Source organism: Peromyscus californicus, unplaced genomic scaffold (assembly GCF_007827085.1).
Source record: "Peromyscus californicus insignis strain IS unplaced genomic scaffold, ASM782708v3 Scaffold_5__1_contigs__length_169319896, whole genome shotgun sequence".
NCBI lineage: Eukaryota > Metazoa > Chordata > Mammalia > Rodentia > Cricetidae > Peromyscus > Peromyscus californicus.
Window position 1 is genome coordinate 10854667 of NW_026294573.1, and position 16433 is coordinate 10871099.

The 16433-nt window shown below is 43.1% G+C and overlaps 1 protein-coding gene across 4 annotated transcripts in view; it reads left to right on the forward strand.

Annotated features, from left to right (window-relative positions):
- The first annotated feature begins 2285 nt into the window (after positions 1–2285).
- The window catches only part of Prdm2 (PR/SET domain 2), a 112532-nt gene continuing 98384 nt past the window's right edge, over positions 2286–16433 (forward strand). Inside the window, exon 1 of one of the 4 annotated variants that reach the window (XM_052718892.1) lies at positions 2286–2395. The gene's annotated coding sequence lies outside the window, so the exon portion shown is untranslated. Of the gene's footprint in view, positions 2396–2444; positions 2464–2780; positions 2908–16433 lie in introns of those variants that run through there. The other 3 variants (XM_052718895.1, XM_052718893.1, XM_052718894.1) reach the window with 3 other exon arrangements.

Genomic DNA, 16433 nt, shown 5'->3' on the forward strand with positions numbered 1-16433 from the left:
TTTTCTTTTTTTATGTGTATGGGTGTGTATGTCTGTGGGCCACATGTCTGCCTTGTTCCTGAAGAGACTACAAAAAGGCATTGGATCCCCTGGGACTGGAGTTACAGACAGCAGCTGTGAGCTGCCATGTGGGTGCTGAGAATCAAACCTGGGTCTTTTTTTTTTTTTTCAGATTTATTTTTTACGTATGCCTGTGCACCAGAAAAGGGCAGCAGATCTCATTGCGGATGGTTGTGAGCCAACTTGTGGTTGCTAGGAATTGAACTCAGGACCTCTGGAAAAGCATCCAGTGCTTTTTTTTTTTTTTTTTTTGGTTTTTCGAGACAGGATTTCTCTGTGTAGCTTTGTGCCTTTCCTGGAACTCACTTTGTAGACCAGGCTGGCCTCGAACTCACAGAGATTTGCCTGCCTCTGCCTCCCGAGTGCTGGGATTAAAGGCATGTGCCACCACCGCCCGGCACATCCAGTGCTCTTAACCTCTGAGCCATCTCTCCAGTCTAGGTTTTTCTTTTAAAATGATGACTTGTGTGGCAGGTTGGTGGTAGATGAGATGGCGATCTCCCTTTTGCTCCCACAGACATCTCAGATGATTTTGATGCATGTATTAAGTTGTAAGGCATTCATCAAGTAAAGAGTGCAAAAGTCCAATGGTGGCCTGTATCATAATTATATATATTCTAGTAACATGCTTACCTGTATTGTTGAGATCTATGAACTTTTCCTTCAATAATGAGAGAAATAAGCAAACACTTGATGTTTTATTTCCTTTTTCCATGGGCTCTATGGTGACCCAGTAATTTTTAAGACTTTGACATTGGACATTCTCTTCACCTGTCAACAACACTGATGAAACGTTCAGCGATATCACCCATCCTTTACAGTAAGAGCATCTGAAGATCTGTGTTGATTGACATAGTTTCTAAACTCCAAGTACATTTCATGAACTTGTCTGTGTTGTGGGATATTTACACACTGTGTGAAGATATATTCGCTGTGTCTGGTGGGAAAAAAAAAAGCTGAATGGCCAAATAGCTAGGCAGGAAGAGGTCAGGCAGGACTTCCAGAGACAGAGAGGACTCTGAGAAAAAGAAAGGCAGTGTTGCCAGCCAGACATGGAGAGGAAACAGGAGGTGCAAGATGAAAGAGATGTAACACCACATGGCAAGATGTAGATTAATATAAATGAGTTAATTTAAGTTATAAGAGTGAGTTGAGCTAAGCCTAAACTAAAAGCCGAGCTTTCATAATTAGTAAGAAGTCTCTGTGTCATTATTTGGGAGCTGGCAGTACAGAGAACGACCTGCTACATGTCTGGTCTTTCCAAAGTTTTAGAGACACATTTGAACATAATATATTATCTATTCTTCAGACTAGATCCTTTCACAGAGAACTAATATGGTCCACTACATTTAGATCCCTCCTTTCTTCTCAGAACATAGCTTTACTTCGAAGTATTCATGGCTTTAGGTACGGTCTAGATGTGACAACTGTAACTTTCATCTCTGGCCGCATCTCCACAACTTCAGATTGATAGGCAGCTGTGTTCCTGTCAGACATCTTTTCTGATGTCCAGAAGTGGTCTCTAGTTCGACCCAGTCCATCTCCATCACACACTACTACAGTCCAGACATCTATTTGCTGACTTGTCTGTAATCATTGACTTAGTTCCCAAGGGCAAGGTGAAGGCCATGTTAGGTTCCAAAGCTCCCTGGCACCGACCTAGGCCCGTGGCTGGCAAATGCTCCCTGGTAAGGAATGGGCACAGCCACCCAGTTGCACCTGCTTTGCTGGAGTTTCACTTTAGTGCACGTGGTTGCCCTGGTCCTTTGCACACAACCTAAGTGGTCTATTTGCCTGACGGAGGTATAATGGCCTTCACAGTGGACTCTTTCTTCTGCTCTTGTTTTGCTTGAGGCACGGTCTCACGGTGTGGTCCCGGCTGTCCTGGAATTCACTATGCACATCAGCCTGGCCTCTAAACCCCAGAGGTCTGCCTGCTTCTGCCTCATGAGTTTTGGGATTAAAGCGTGCGCCACCATGCCCAGCAGCCCCGACCATTCGAAGGGCGGTGGGTTCTCTGAGGAGCTACGAATCCCTCAGCCCTAACTCTTCAGGGGTCAGGCCGGCCCAGCAATGGCGACGCGGGCTTCTCTCCGAGGTGAAGCAGTGATTGACAGCGAGGCCAACACAGTCCGTCAGGGTCACGCCGCGCAGTCGTGTCGGGGGGCCCAAGGGGTGGCGGGCCACGAGCTGTGCAACGGGCCGGTGTCGGGCGCCCTGCCGACGTCACTTCCGGCCGGAGCCAAGATGGCAGCGGCGCGGCCGCGGACGCCGGAGCGACGGCGGCGGCGGCGGCGTCTCTGGGCTCGCTGAGGGGCTGGCACGTCGCTCTCCGGTGAGGAGCGGCGCAGCCTGGGCGGGCGGGCCGAGCTCGGGGCGGAGGGACACCGCCGCTCGGTGTCGGTGAGGAGCGTGGCCACCGCGGCGGGGGCGGCCGGGCCGGGCGCTGAGGGGACCGCGGGGCGGGTTGACGCGCCCCCTCCGGGCTCCCTCCGAACCGCTGGGGACCGGTGGCGAAAGCTGACCGAGGCGGGCGGGCGGCGGCGCGAGGCTCCCGCCCTGCGGCGCTCCAGTCCCTGCGGCCAAGTTGGGGGTCCGCTTTGTGGCGGGCGCGGCGGACTCGGGGTGCGTGGCTGCGGGCTTGGCCGGGTCCGCACGTGGGCCCCGGGCGGTCCCCATCGGCGGGGCTGCGCTCCTCTCGGCTCTTTTGTGTCCCGGCTGAGTGTCTGAGCGCAGTCTGCATCCCCGACTTGGTTCGGGGTCGCGAGTCTTTTGTGTTTCCCCGGGCAGTTTCTGTGTGCTGTAAACCTGGCCATGGTCTCCCTGAATGTTCCCGTCGACCCCCTGGTGCGTATGTGCGTGTGTCACAGGTGTGCACTAACATACATAGGACTGGTTTGGGTTAGTCAAAAGATCGGTCTACCCTGTCTCTGAGGATGACAAGTGAGACCCGAAATTCACCTAACAGGTCAGTGATCTTCCTCGATCCACGCGTGAAGCACCAGCCCACGGCCTGGTACCTTTGGATCGGGCCTCGAGCAGGGGGAACAATCCCACAGATAACCGGGAAGCCCCGTTGTCCCTTACTACGCAGCTGGAATTTGCACCTGGAGAAATGCGGTTCTCCCCCCACCTCCCCCAATGTTTCATATATTGAGGATTTGGGTGTATTTGACCTGTGGACTTCCTTTTGCTGAATCGCAGGGCCTTGCCCTTAGGACCCTTTAATCAAACGCTGGAATGTTTGTCTCTAAAACAAAATGTCCCCAGGACATGACTGAAATGTATCTCAAAGTTTTTGTTTACTTCGGGATTATTGTTTAAAGTAACATTTTACAGCAAAGGGAACCTACCAGTGGTTCTCACCTACAATAGCGCAGACTACAGTTTCATCAGCCCTGCCTATGATGGTATTAAAAAAGGGGTTTAGGAAGTTTGCATCCAGATATTAAGGAGGAACTGAGTCATTATTATGTTGTTTTCTTTTCTGTAGCATTCTGTTTTTGAGATCGAATGTAGCTGCCACTTTCCAGGCTTTCTTACAAACACTTGGTAAAAAAATCTTTTCCATGTGAAATTTCAACTTAGCTTTGAAGACCTTTATAGATCATTTTATAAGCCCCTTTTATTTCAAGCCATGGGAATAGAGCTGTAAACCCATTGTTGGAAGCAACACCCAGTTAGTTGCATTTGGTGTTATTTCAGGGCCTTTTTTTTTTTTTTTTTTTTTTTTCATTAAAGCCGTTGATGCATTTAGGAAAGTTGGTAGACCCAGGGATATAACGATAATCCTCAATGAATGTTTGCTGTTTGTTGATGGAAGAGTTGGCTTCATTTAGGTTTGATTTTTATTTTCTACACAGTGCTCAAGATAATAAGGTACAACTTTGTAATAATGTATTAGCTCTGTAAGCACAAAACAGCAAAATAGTCTCACTGTAAGACAGTGGGGAAACAGAGAAAAACACAAAGAAGGAATAGAAACCAGCCATAACCTTCCGCCTCCACAGATAGCCATTGTTAACATTGTAGCAGATTGTCACCAGTCCCTCATGGTGTGCCTGCTTGTGTTTCTTTATGCATACATATTTATTCATAGAAGCATTCACTTCTGTGTTGTATTTTATACAGAATTGATATGTTGTGTGTATTGATGTAGCTTGTCTTCCATTATGCTGTTGTAAGTGCATATCTATGGCGTTAACTGTTCTTCAATTGGATGTTTAATGGCTGTCTGATATGTGGATGGGCTGTCATTTATCAACCAATTCCACATTGATCTGTAAGGCTTCTAAAGCCTGACATTTTCTTTTCATTAAAATTTGTCTTTTCTCTATGATGAACTTTAAAATTCTGTAGTTACCTAAGATGTAAAAACTGGAAAATCTGCTTTTTAGCACCTGTCTACGCATTTTTTGTTTTCGCTACCTTTCTAAGAAGTAACAGTCCATTTCAACTGTTTTCTCTGTGGCATCTGTGTAGCTCACATGCATACGCTTTCTTTTGATGATTATTTTACATTTGCTCTTTATTTATTCATGGGACTATTTCTTCAGAATGCTGATATCTTTTCAAGTTTAGATCTGACTTAGAAACCTGCAGGGTTTGTTAAATCATAGTTTTCGGGTGGAAAGCACCTTGGATTATTTTCTATTTTCATGTCTTCTGCTTAGCTCCCTGTTAGTTTTAATACACATACAAGGGGGAAAAAACCCAATAGCAAATCTGCAGCCTTCACCAGATAACTCCATAGTGGAAAGTGAAAGCGTATGTGGACGTTGAAGAGGGTATGTCAAACTTACATGCAGAGAGCATCTACAGGGAATTCTGGATGCAGGAGTAAAGTACCTGCTGAGCATGACTTCTGCTCCCGCACACTTGTGTTTAGTGCTTCATAACTGGTGTGCTGTCCACCAGCAATTACAGCGCCTGGTGTCATATCTGGTGCTTGCCTTTTGAAGTTAGAAATTTTTAGTTAGACCCATAAAAAATGGTTTTCACAGAGCAGGCCAGGGAAAGCTACAGAGTCTGTTAGTAGGACTGGTATATTTAGTTCCAGCAAAACATTGTTTTTCAGCTACTGTACTGTTGACATTTGTACTGAATTAGTCTTTGTTGGGGGCATCTCTCTTGTCCATGGTGGAATGCTTAGCAGCTTCCCCACCCCACAAAGTGGCAGTGGTTCCTTGCTCAGTTACAAGCCATGAAGTCACCAGACATTACCAGGTGTTTATTGGGAAACAAAATTGCATGATTCTCAACTACCTCATTAAATGAAAGTTTCTTTGCTGGGTGATTGAATCACAGAAGCAGTTATGGCTTCTCAAAGAACTCTAAGAATAGATGTTATGGTTTATACCTTGAAGAAGGGAATGGGCTTCCTATCCACATTCCTTTCAGCATTTGCTTTTGTGAATACAGAATAACTCACTTTCTGCAGTTGAACATTGGCATCGTTTTGTGGCAAGAGATGTGTGTGTGTGTGTGTGAGATAGCCTGGAGATTATGAAGTTTTCATGACATGGGATCAGCATTCCCAGTATGCAGATTAAATTATTATGAAATTTAAATAAATTTGCATAGAGTTGATGGATGTTGAATAATTTAAGCATTTGGTCTGTCATGCTGAATAGCACAGAAATAACTCTTCTAGAAAAATGAGACTTGAAGCAACTCCTTGAAGATTGAAGATTGATGATGAAAGCCAAACTACTTTTTTCTAAAAATCTCCTTTTTTTTTCCTCCTTAAAAACAACAAACAAACAAAAAAACCCAACCAGTTTGGAGTTATGCTCAGAAACTTGTCCTAAGGAAAGATCTTACTTTTGCAATGCTTACCTGACTTCAGTGCATTACATTTTAATGGTAGGTAATTGATCATGGGAAAAGTGTCATTAATGGCACCTTCCGCTGAGAGAGAAATATGTCTCCCAAGTCTTATTCTTAATCATTCTAAGTAAAGATTGTATTGCTTATGGTTCTTTTTTATTTAGTTAGTTTTGGTTGTGAAATTATATTTAGTCAGAATGCACCATTAAATAAAACATGAAAAAAAATCTACCATTGGAGCCATATTTGGTAATGAGTGTTTTTTTCTGAATTATAGGAATATCTGAATAATTCCAGTGCAGTGGATGCATGTATCATTTAAATATTTTTTCTTAAAGGGAATGCTTTTCCTTCTCTACTCCACCCCCTTGAAGCATGAGTTAGAGTCATAGTATATAGTAAACCCAGTCACTACAATGATAAATGCTTTTTTTGTTGTTGTTAATTATACTATACAAGTAGTAGTTATTCTTGGAATCTTGGTTCATGTCATACCTATACTGTGTTCTCATTTCTAGCCCATTGGAATGTGCAATAAAAAAGTTTGAGTGAATCTATATATTCCAGGTATTTTGGTGAGAATTATTTTGTAGCCCTTTCAATAAATCACATGTTAGGCTTTGCTTTAAAAGAACTGAATTACTTCTTGGCACAGCTTGTCTGAAATATGTAAAGCTAAGTGGAAATGTTAGCTTGATTATTGTGGGCAGCCCATCTGGAAATTGGTAAAACCTACATATTTTATATGTACTTACATGTAGGTTTTCTAAGACTTCATTAAAGTCTCATGAGAAGTTAATTTAAATGATGGTTTCAAAATTTGAACAGAATTGTGAGATTCCCCAAACCTGTATATACTTGAGCATGAATCCGGTATATTTCCTAAGACTGTATTCGGACAATGTATATTAAGCATATTTTGGAGACTATAAAAATGACATTCAGATTCATTCTCTGAGGTTTAAAGACTTTGCCATAATTCAGCAAGTCTTGGCTTTAAGATACACTTGCAAATAGAACCTCTGAAAAGGAAGGCTCTTGGAGGTAAATTTAGATGCTCAGTTGTAAAGCCTTTTTCCCCACGATAGAAGACATGGAGATAGTGTATGCATAGAGCCCTACCTCAGTGCACAGAATGACAGGATCACAGGACCCCACAGCTGTGTATATGGTGGTGGTATATGTGAGGGGATATAGGTAGCATCTCTTCCTTCCCCTTAATGTTTGCAGAGTGGGGACAAATAATACTTTTTCCTTTCACTGGGGTATTTTGAGCTGAATAGGTAAAGAATATGCAAGTAGGGCCAGCAAGATGGCTTAGCATGTTAAGGCTCTCCAGGACCCAGTAGTAGAAAGGAGGGTACCCAGGGGTTATCCTTTGACCTGTGATGCCTTCACACACACACACAAAACACACACAATGTGATTTAAGAAAGTTTTAAAAGATGCAAGCAGTTTAATGTTTTTGAAAAACTAACATTTTTCTTAGCTATTTCCAGTGCAGTAGGTCTTGAGAGATAATGGGAGGTTGTTGAGAGAATTGTCCTTAGGTTTTTTGACCCCTCCCTCCCCCGAGACATAGCACAGGAGGTGACTACTCCACAGAGTCAAACCCTGCATCTTCTCCCTATGGACATATTTTCCCTCTGGACAGTCCCCTTTCTTGGGGCACCCCAGTGAGACTAAAAATATCTGCATCTCCGTCTCTGTCCTCCATGCCAGTCTGCATGGAGACCAGTTTTCCCCTTTGACTGATGTAGCTTTCTTTGGGAAGGTCTGCCCTCTTCCGAGCATCAGAGGCCAACATGGAGTTCACCACTTTCCACTTCCTTCCCATCTCTGTTCCTGACTGCTCTGTTTTTAAATGTCTTCCATAGCCCTCCCTGTTAGTCACCTTCCACATTTTTGATTATTTCCATCTCTTCTTGTTTCCTGTTAGGTTGGTCACCATGTTCTGCTTGTTCTTCCACTGTGGTGTGGATGCTTTTTTGTATCTTTCCAGTTATCTTGTCTGGTTCAGGCTCTAATTGCTTATTAGCTTTGGGCTCCTCGCTTAATTTTCCTTAAATATTGGCCTTTGTTTATGGTGTGTCCTCAGTCAGAAAGACTTTGTTGCTCCCCTCAGGTGGATAAGACCTTTGTAACAGACTGTCCTGAGACCATTTGTCCTCCTGCAGGTGATGTGGGCTCTGCTTTTTAGCAGTCCCACTTCTGACTTATCCTATAGGCAGACAGACCTCCAGAGCTTGGGGGCAGGCTGAGAGGGCAACAATGTCTGGGGAGCCCTACCATGCTTGTCCGTTCTTTTGTCACCTTGACTCAAGCTAGGGACATCTGGGAAGAGGGAACCTCAACTGAGAAAGTGCCTCCACCAGACTGTCCTGTGGGCATGTCTGTAGGACATTTTCTTGATTATTAATTGATGTGGGAGGGCCCAGTCCACTGTGGACAGTGCCAGCCCTGGGGAGGTGGTCCTAGATGGTATAAGAAAGGAGGCTGAGCAAGCCAGTAAGTAGCTTGCCTCCATGATCTCTGTTTAAGTTCCTATCCTGACTTCTCTCAGCGATGGACTGTGAATGTAAGATGGAATGAATCTTTTTGTCCCCAAGTTGCTTTTGGTCGGCAGCAGAAAGCAAACTAGACACCTACCACAAGGTCAAGTTCAGATTTAACCTGGAACCCAAAGCCCCCTGGAACTGTCCTCATCTGTTTTGTTTTTTCTTTCTACACCTTTGCATGGAGGGCACTATTGTACTAATCATACAGCTATCATACCTATATCAAGAGACTTCTTTTCATGTTTTTATCATAAACTCCTAGACACTTGCTTTTATGTTGAATTGAGAACTATAGCCTGGCAAGCACTAGGGTGGGGGTGGCGGGCAGAGGAAGGTGGATCTCTATGAGTTGGAGGCCAGCCTGGTAAGTTATTTTGAGGAAATGTATCTATCTTAAAACAATAACAACAACAGCAAAAACAACTACTATGTATACAAGACTTTCTAAAACTGTAGTGTAGTGTATATACTTTGTAGACAGTAGGTATTGCTACTGTTTTTAAGGGGTCTTGAGAACAGTTGTTACACATTTAGAGTGTAAACCTCAAACCTCAGATTATACAAATTAACGTTCACCCTAACTAAAACAATCCCCCACTGAAGTGGTAGGTGAATCTTGTGATGTTCATGTGGCTAGCACCTTTACCAAAAACAGTGTCAGCAGTGACAGTGGCTGGTGTACGTCATAGTTCTCGTCTGCTCACTTGTAGTGTCAGGAAGCCCACAGTAGTTGTGAGTTATGAACAGGATTAGTTTTCCTGCTTTCCCCAGTGTGGAGGAAAAACCTTGAGAGCTGCAAGCAGCCTCTGAAGCATGAGCAGATGAAACCTTTGGGAGTCTTAGAGTAAAAATTTGCGTTTGGGTGACATGCTCACCATGTCAATGTTGCTGTAGCTTTCTTTGCCTTTTGGAAACTCTGAGCAGGAGTTCTGAATATCTATTTTTCAAAGTTTAACTACAAAAGTAGTGCTGTGTTGGGAACTCTGGTGGGAAAAGGTCACTCAAAGCAATTGGCTAAGACTTCATAGGATAACTGTGGAGTGGACGGTCATATCCCTCCACACTTTAGACTTTCTTCAGGATGCTTGTCTTTGGAGGTTAGTGAAGAATTGATTTTACTTCCTTTCTTAATAATGGCAAGTTTTTATACAACTAACAAAATATCACAAAAGTATCTTTTAATTAAAACTTCTTTATGTTGGTGCTGTTTTGCAGAATGTGCAGTTAGCAGTGGGTTGCAGTGCTTTGGCTGGGACTCCTTATAACCTTGAATTTGTAGTGGCTCCCAGGCAGAGCACAGGGTTTGAGCAGAAAGCCCAGGTGCTCTTGCCCCATCCCCACCTCTCTTGCTGATCTTTACATCTGCATTTTTTGGCAATTAGTCTTTAAAATAAGGAAAAATTGCTGGGCGGTGGTGGCGCACGCCTTTAATCCCAGCACTCGGGAGGCAGAGCCAGGCGGATCTCTGTGAGTTCGAGGCTAGCCTGGTCTACAGAGCTAGTCCAGGACAGGCTCCAAAGCTATAGAGAAACCCTGTCTCGAAAAACAAAAACAAACAAACAAACAAAAAAAAAAAGGAAAAATTTAATTCAAGGATGTTTTGATGGGATAGGATTATTTCACCCAGGAAAATTGACAGTGATCTTTTTGTTCTTGGTACAGTGAAGGGGAAAATAACTACTGCTACAATGAGAGATAAGAAAATATATATTGTAGAGAACTTGAGATTCGTGATGGCATAAATTCAGAGTTCCCACGTTCAGTGAAATATGTCATAGGTATATGATGAAGGGAATAGGGAGAGTATTAATAGACGTCTTTAAAAACAGTCAGGGAGATGATAATCTACAATGACCAACGTTTATTTCTAAGCTTAGCTCTATTAATGGGTGCTAGAAGCTTTCCCCCCCTCTTTGCAGTGCTGGGGCTTGGACCCATTATTTCATACATGCTAGGCAAGTACTCTTCCACTGATCTACATCCCCAACTTGGGAGTAATATTTTGTGAAAAATTTCCCATTAATTGTTTTTTTTAATCTTTATTATTTTTCTTTATTACTTGTTCTTTTTTCCTACCCAATTTTCTTTTCTTTTTTGTTTTTATTTATTTATTTTTTTTGTTTTTACATCCCAACCAGAATTCCCTCTGCTCCTCCAAGCACCCTCCCACCCATCTTCTTTTCCTCTGTTTCTCTTCAGATACTGGTGGGCCTCACATGCCTATCAGCCAGCTATGGAATATCAAGTTGCAGTGAGACTAGTCACCTCCTATTAAGGCTGAATGAGACAATCTGGTAGGAGGAATGGGTTTCAAAAGCAGACAACAGAGTAAGAGACAGCCCCTGCTCCCACTTAGGAGTCTCACAAGGAGACCAAGTTACATAATTGTAGCATATATTCAGAGGGCTAGGTCAGACCCATGCAGACTCCTTGGTTGTCAGTTCAGTCTCGATGAGCCCCTGTGAGCCCAGGTTAGTTGGTGCTGAGGGTTTTCTTGTGGTACCCTTGACCCCACTGGCTCCTACAGTCCTTCCTTCCCCTCTTCTGCAGGATTCCCCAAGTTCCACCTAATACTTGGCTGTGGGTCTCTGCTTCTGTTTCCATCAGTTGCTGAGTGAAGCCTCTCTGATGACAGTTGAGCTAGACACCAATCTATGAGTGTAGGAGAATATCATTAGGAATCATTTCATTGACTTTTTTTTTTTTTTTTTTTTGCCAGTCATGTTTGGTTCTATCCTGGCCTGCAGGGGTGAGCTCCCTCTCAGGGTATGGGTCTTCAGCTGGGCCAGTCACTAGTTGGTCACTCCCACAATTTCTGCACCATCTTTACCACAGCACATCGTGTAGGCAGGCCATTAATTGCATTTATTTATTTATTGGTTTGTTTGTTTATTTATTTGTGTGTGTGTGTGTGTGTGTGTGTGTGTGTGTGTATGTGTGTGTGTGTGTGCACGTGCATGTTTGTGCTCATGAGTGCATGCAAGTGGGCACAGATGGAAGTGAGAGGACGACTTTGGTGTTGATCTTTACCTTTTACTTTGTCTGAGGTAGGATCTCTTGTTCACTGCTCTGTATGTCAGGTTAGCTGGTTGGTGAGCTTCCAGGGACCCAATCCCCATCTCTGTGCAGGGATTACAGACGTGCATGCTGTTGGGCCCAGCTTTTAAATGGGTTCTAGGAATTCAAACTCAGGTCCTCACATTTGCATGACAAGTAAGTATTTTACTTACTGAGCCATTTCCTCAGCCCACTTTATATTTTGAGAGATGGTCTCTCACCTGAAGGAGCTTGCTGATTGACTAGGCTGGCTGCCCAGCAAGTACCCAGGCTCCTCCTGTTTCAGCACTGTATTATAAGTATGTGTGCTGTGGCACCTGGCTTTTTTACAAGCGGGCTAGGAATTGAACTGAGGTCCCCATACTTATTCAGCAAGCACTTTTATCAGTTGAATTTTTATTCAGCCCCTTTTGTTTTAAAGCAATGGTTCTCAACCTTCCTAATGCTGCCACCCTTTAATTCAGCTCCTCATGTTGTGGTGACCCCCCAGCCATAAAATTATTTTCGTTGCTACTTCATAACTGTAATTTTGCTACTGTTATGAATTGTAAATATTTGTGTTTTTGGATGGTCTTAGGTGACCCCTGTGAAAGGGTCATTCAACCCCCAAAGGGGCTGTGACCCACTGGTTGAGAACCACTGTTGTAAAGTAAAAAATCCCATTTGGTTGGAAAACCCCTAGGTGCCTGAAGTCTAAGTACAGATTGATATTACTTTCCTAGGATATCAACTGGTCTCTTACTTGACATTTTAATATTATGGTGTTTAATTGCTTAAGGCCCTCTAGAGCCAAGGCTGTTGACCTCAGAGCTCTGTAACTTACATATTTTAAGCAGAACTCTTATTCAGCCCCATTTTCTCATTTGTATCTGTAGCTCTGGGAACAGAAGGCTGGAGTTTCTGGTCTGCTGCATGGGAACAGTGTTGTCAGCACCTGTATCAACCCTCTAAGCCCCCATTTCCTTCTTTATGTTTGGGTCACAGAATACTCTGTGCTGTGCACATTCAGGGATCTAGGCCCTGGGGCCGTTATGTTGGTGTTCTGGGCTATGTGATGGAAATCAGTGTACTGAAGTGGGAGAACTCTTCAGGGTTCTCTGTTAACAGCCTGGTCACTGTGCCTCTTCACATGCTCTGGAGGCTGAGCAAGTGATTTGCTGGTGTCTCTGATCTACTCTATCACCTCTGTCCTTGGTATGGGGTGGAAGTCATTCTGGGGGGTGAGAGACAGGTTTCAGCAGAGGCCACACCCAGTGAGTCAGCTTTTGCTCAGTCTTCCTTCATGAGTCTGCTTTCATGATCTGCACACAAACACACAAGTCTCCCTGTTCTTAAAGTGGTAGACATTTCAGTACAGTTCTTACTGCAGTTGATGTAACCTGGTAGTACTGCCTACATTTTCTTCTTTGTTTTGGCAGTGCTCTACAGCTTTGTACATGCTGTGTAAACATGCCACCAACAAGCCGCTCATAATTTGTGTCTTCAAGGAAAGATTGGGGCTTTGTTATTTTTGGATGGAACTAGGTGATTTGTGAAATCATATTATTTTGGGAAAGGAAAATGGATGTGTTTTTCTCTGAGCAGGTGTAGTGTGAGCAGTCCCTGTTTCGATTATGACCTACTGGTGCCACCCTCCTGGTAGGGATCCTGACAATTCTGATAGTGTTTGTAAATTGATAAAATCTGGTTTTGAGACGTTAGCATGGTTTTAATATATTCATTTTTAAGTTTCTGGGTTGTGAGAGTCTTTTGGTCAGAGTAAGCCACAGTTAGTAAATCTGCTAAGCTAAAGGCCCCATCTCCATATTGGTTGCTACTATGATGCTTATCTGCCAAAAGAGCTACTTTGTAGTGATTAGACTATTTATTATATAGACTTGTGAGACTCCTTTCCCAAAGTGCTGTTTTCAGACCTTTCTCTTGTCCTACTTGTCTGTGTTTACTGCACTTCTGGCCCAGCTCTAACAGTGTGCTGGTTCCTTGCACCTTGTCTGTCTTTATTGCATTTTGGTCTAACACTAGCACAGCAAGCTAGTGTTTTATTCTTTGTCTAAGAGCTTCTGGAGTCTTACAACTCAAGTAATCGCTACTGATTCTTAATGTTACAATGTGGGGAAAATGAGGCTGGTGAGATGGCTCAGCAAGTAAGAGCATTTGCCACCGAACTGGGTGACTGAACTTTGGTCCCTGGAAGTTTTTGGAAGAAAGAATCAACTGACTCTTGAAGGTTGTCCTCTGACCCCTCCGTGCACACAGTGGCAAGCAGACACATGCAATGATGAATATAAGTTAAAAGTAACAGTCCTGAAGTTACAATATTTTTTCAAATAAGAATAGAGGATCTAAATTGATCCTAAAAATAACCAAGATGAGTGATTTGTGTGTGAATGTATTAAGTATTTTCATCATTCTTCCTTTCTCCTAGACTTAAGTTGATATTTTAAAAAAATGATTGCTTTTCCTAAAGCTGTGTAAAGTGCATAAGTTGCAGCTGTGCGCAGAGACAGCATAACCAGTGTCATTTGTGTTTGATTTGTGCTAGTGTGCTTGCCCTTAGATAGATTCTGCTTTCTTTCAGAGGATGGTGAGTGGCGACTGGTCTGTGAACACCCAGGGTCAGGAGTGTCACTTATCTCTACATTTTCAGGTCTCTGGAGCATGTTACCAGTTGTTCAGATTGTTTTGATACTGTGAAAGACCAGTAACTTTTTGTTTGTTTAGGTTTTTGTTACTGACCCTCAATACTCAAGTCACCTTTATATTAACAAGTTAATATTTGTAAGGATGATTTGTTCCATAATTTGAAAACAGTATCTTTGAAAAGTACAGCTGAATGTGTCCAAGTTCATAGACTTTGCCTAGCATGCCAGAAGCCCTGCGTTTATCCCTAGCACTCTATAAACTAGACATGGCAGCACACTATAATCCCAACACTCAGAAGGCAGAGTAGGAAGATCAGATTTTTTTTTTTTTTTAAATAGTGTCTCTTATAGCCCAAGCCAGACACTACTTAAAAAAAAAAAGTTACTGGAGAGATGGTTTGGTGATCAAGGTCACTTGTTGCTTTTTCAGAGGACCCAGATTTGGCTAGCTCCCAACACCCATATGGTGGCTCACAAACATCCCTAACTCCAACTTTAAGGGATTTGACATTCTTTTCTGATCTCTGTGGGCACCAGGTACCTACATTATGTGTGTGTGTGTGCGTGTGAGTGTGCGTGTGCGTGTGTGTACGTGTATATATCTAAATATATATATGTTTATAATACACATATACACACATATGTACACATTCAGACTGAACACCCATATACATAAAACAAAATAAATAAATCTAAAAAGAAAATAAGTATATGTATGTGATTGTAATTTTAGAAATATAAGGTGGAGCTGAAGCTCATACCTTTTCAGTGATCCATGCTATTTGTGAGTAACTGATGATTGACATTCACAGGCTCAAGCTTATGCATCTGTCTACTGTACCCTTTCTACCTATTTTCAGTATCTATTGGTAAGTAGAAAATTAGAAGCACTGAAGTTTTTAGTATTAAAAAAGAGTTTGAGGGGCTGGAAAGATAGCGCAGCAGTTAAGCACACTTGTTCTTGCAAAGGACTGGAGTCTGGTTCACAGCACCCATATTACAAGTCACAACCAACTTGTAACTCCATTTGCGGGATATCCAGCATCTGCTTCTAACCTCTTTGGGCACCAGGCATTCATGTAATATACATACATGTAGACAAAACATCTTCACATATAAAATAAATCTTAATAAAATTTTAAAAAAGCATTTGAGACAGGGTTTCTCTGTGTAATAGCCCTGACTGTCCTGGAACTCGCTCTGTAGACTAGGCTGGCCTTGAACTCACAGAAATCCTCCAGCCTCTGCCTCCTGAGTGCTGGGACTAAAGTCGTGGGCCACCACCGCCTGGCACTGGAATGGTTTTGATGATTTGTGTGAGAAGTTTCTTCTCTCCCTCTGCACTGATAGGATCCATTGTGGATATCTTGTGGGTAAACTTTGGCTTTGAGATGCCATACATTAGCTAAGTGGGAATTCGGAAGTGTTGCTGTCCCAGTCAGTGCTGAGGTCAAAGTACTGTGAAGGTTTTGGGGTTTTTAAGCAGTGTTTCGAGTTTGTCATTACTATAGATAGCACATGTGGTCTATTACAGACCCTTGTTCTCAGCCCCTGAGCTTGTGTTTGGGAAGGTATGTAGGTTTTTTCAGTTGTGAAAATGATTGCAGTACTGCTGGCCTTGATGGGCCAGGGCAGTGCTAATGCTCATAATGAAAGACAATTGCTGTTGAGTTCAGTACACATTGATGCTTGTAGAGAGACTGCCCCAAGTCTCCCTTTTGGTGGTGTTATAGTTTTGCTAGGTTGTTCAAGCTTGTCTTGAACTTCTAAATTCAAGAGTGATTCTTCTGCCTGGTTTCCTGAGTAACTAGTGTGACACGCACACACTACCATACGTGGTTTACTTTAGCGTACTTTAGAGTGAATTTAACCTGGAAAAGCAGGAAGGCTGGGGAGATGCATCAGTGGATAAAGCACTCTCTGCAAAAGTGTAAGGACTGGAGTTCGGATTCCCAATACCCATGTACAAATAATGGCTCCTCTGTCTCTAATCTCACCATTCAGAAGGTGGAGTGACATCCCAGGGCAAGCCAGCTACCTAGACTAGCTGAATTGACAAGTTCTGGGCCCAGTGAGAGATCCCGACTAAGTGGAGAGCCATTGAAGAAGGTATCTGATGTCAACCTATTGGCTTCTACATACGTGTGCACACAAGTTTACAGACACTTGCACACTGGTGTGCCCCTCACATGTGAATATATGTGTACACACCCTCACACACACTACATACATATACTAAAAAATCAGCTGAGAAGTCTGTTGGGCTTGTAATAGTAATGATACTGTG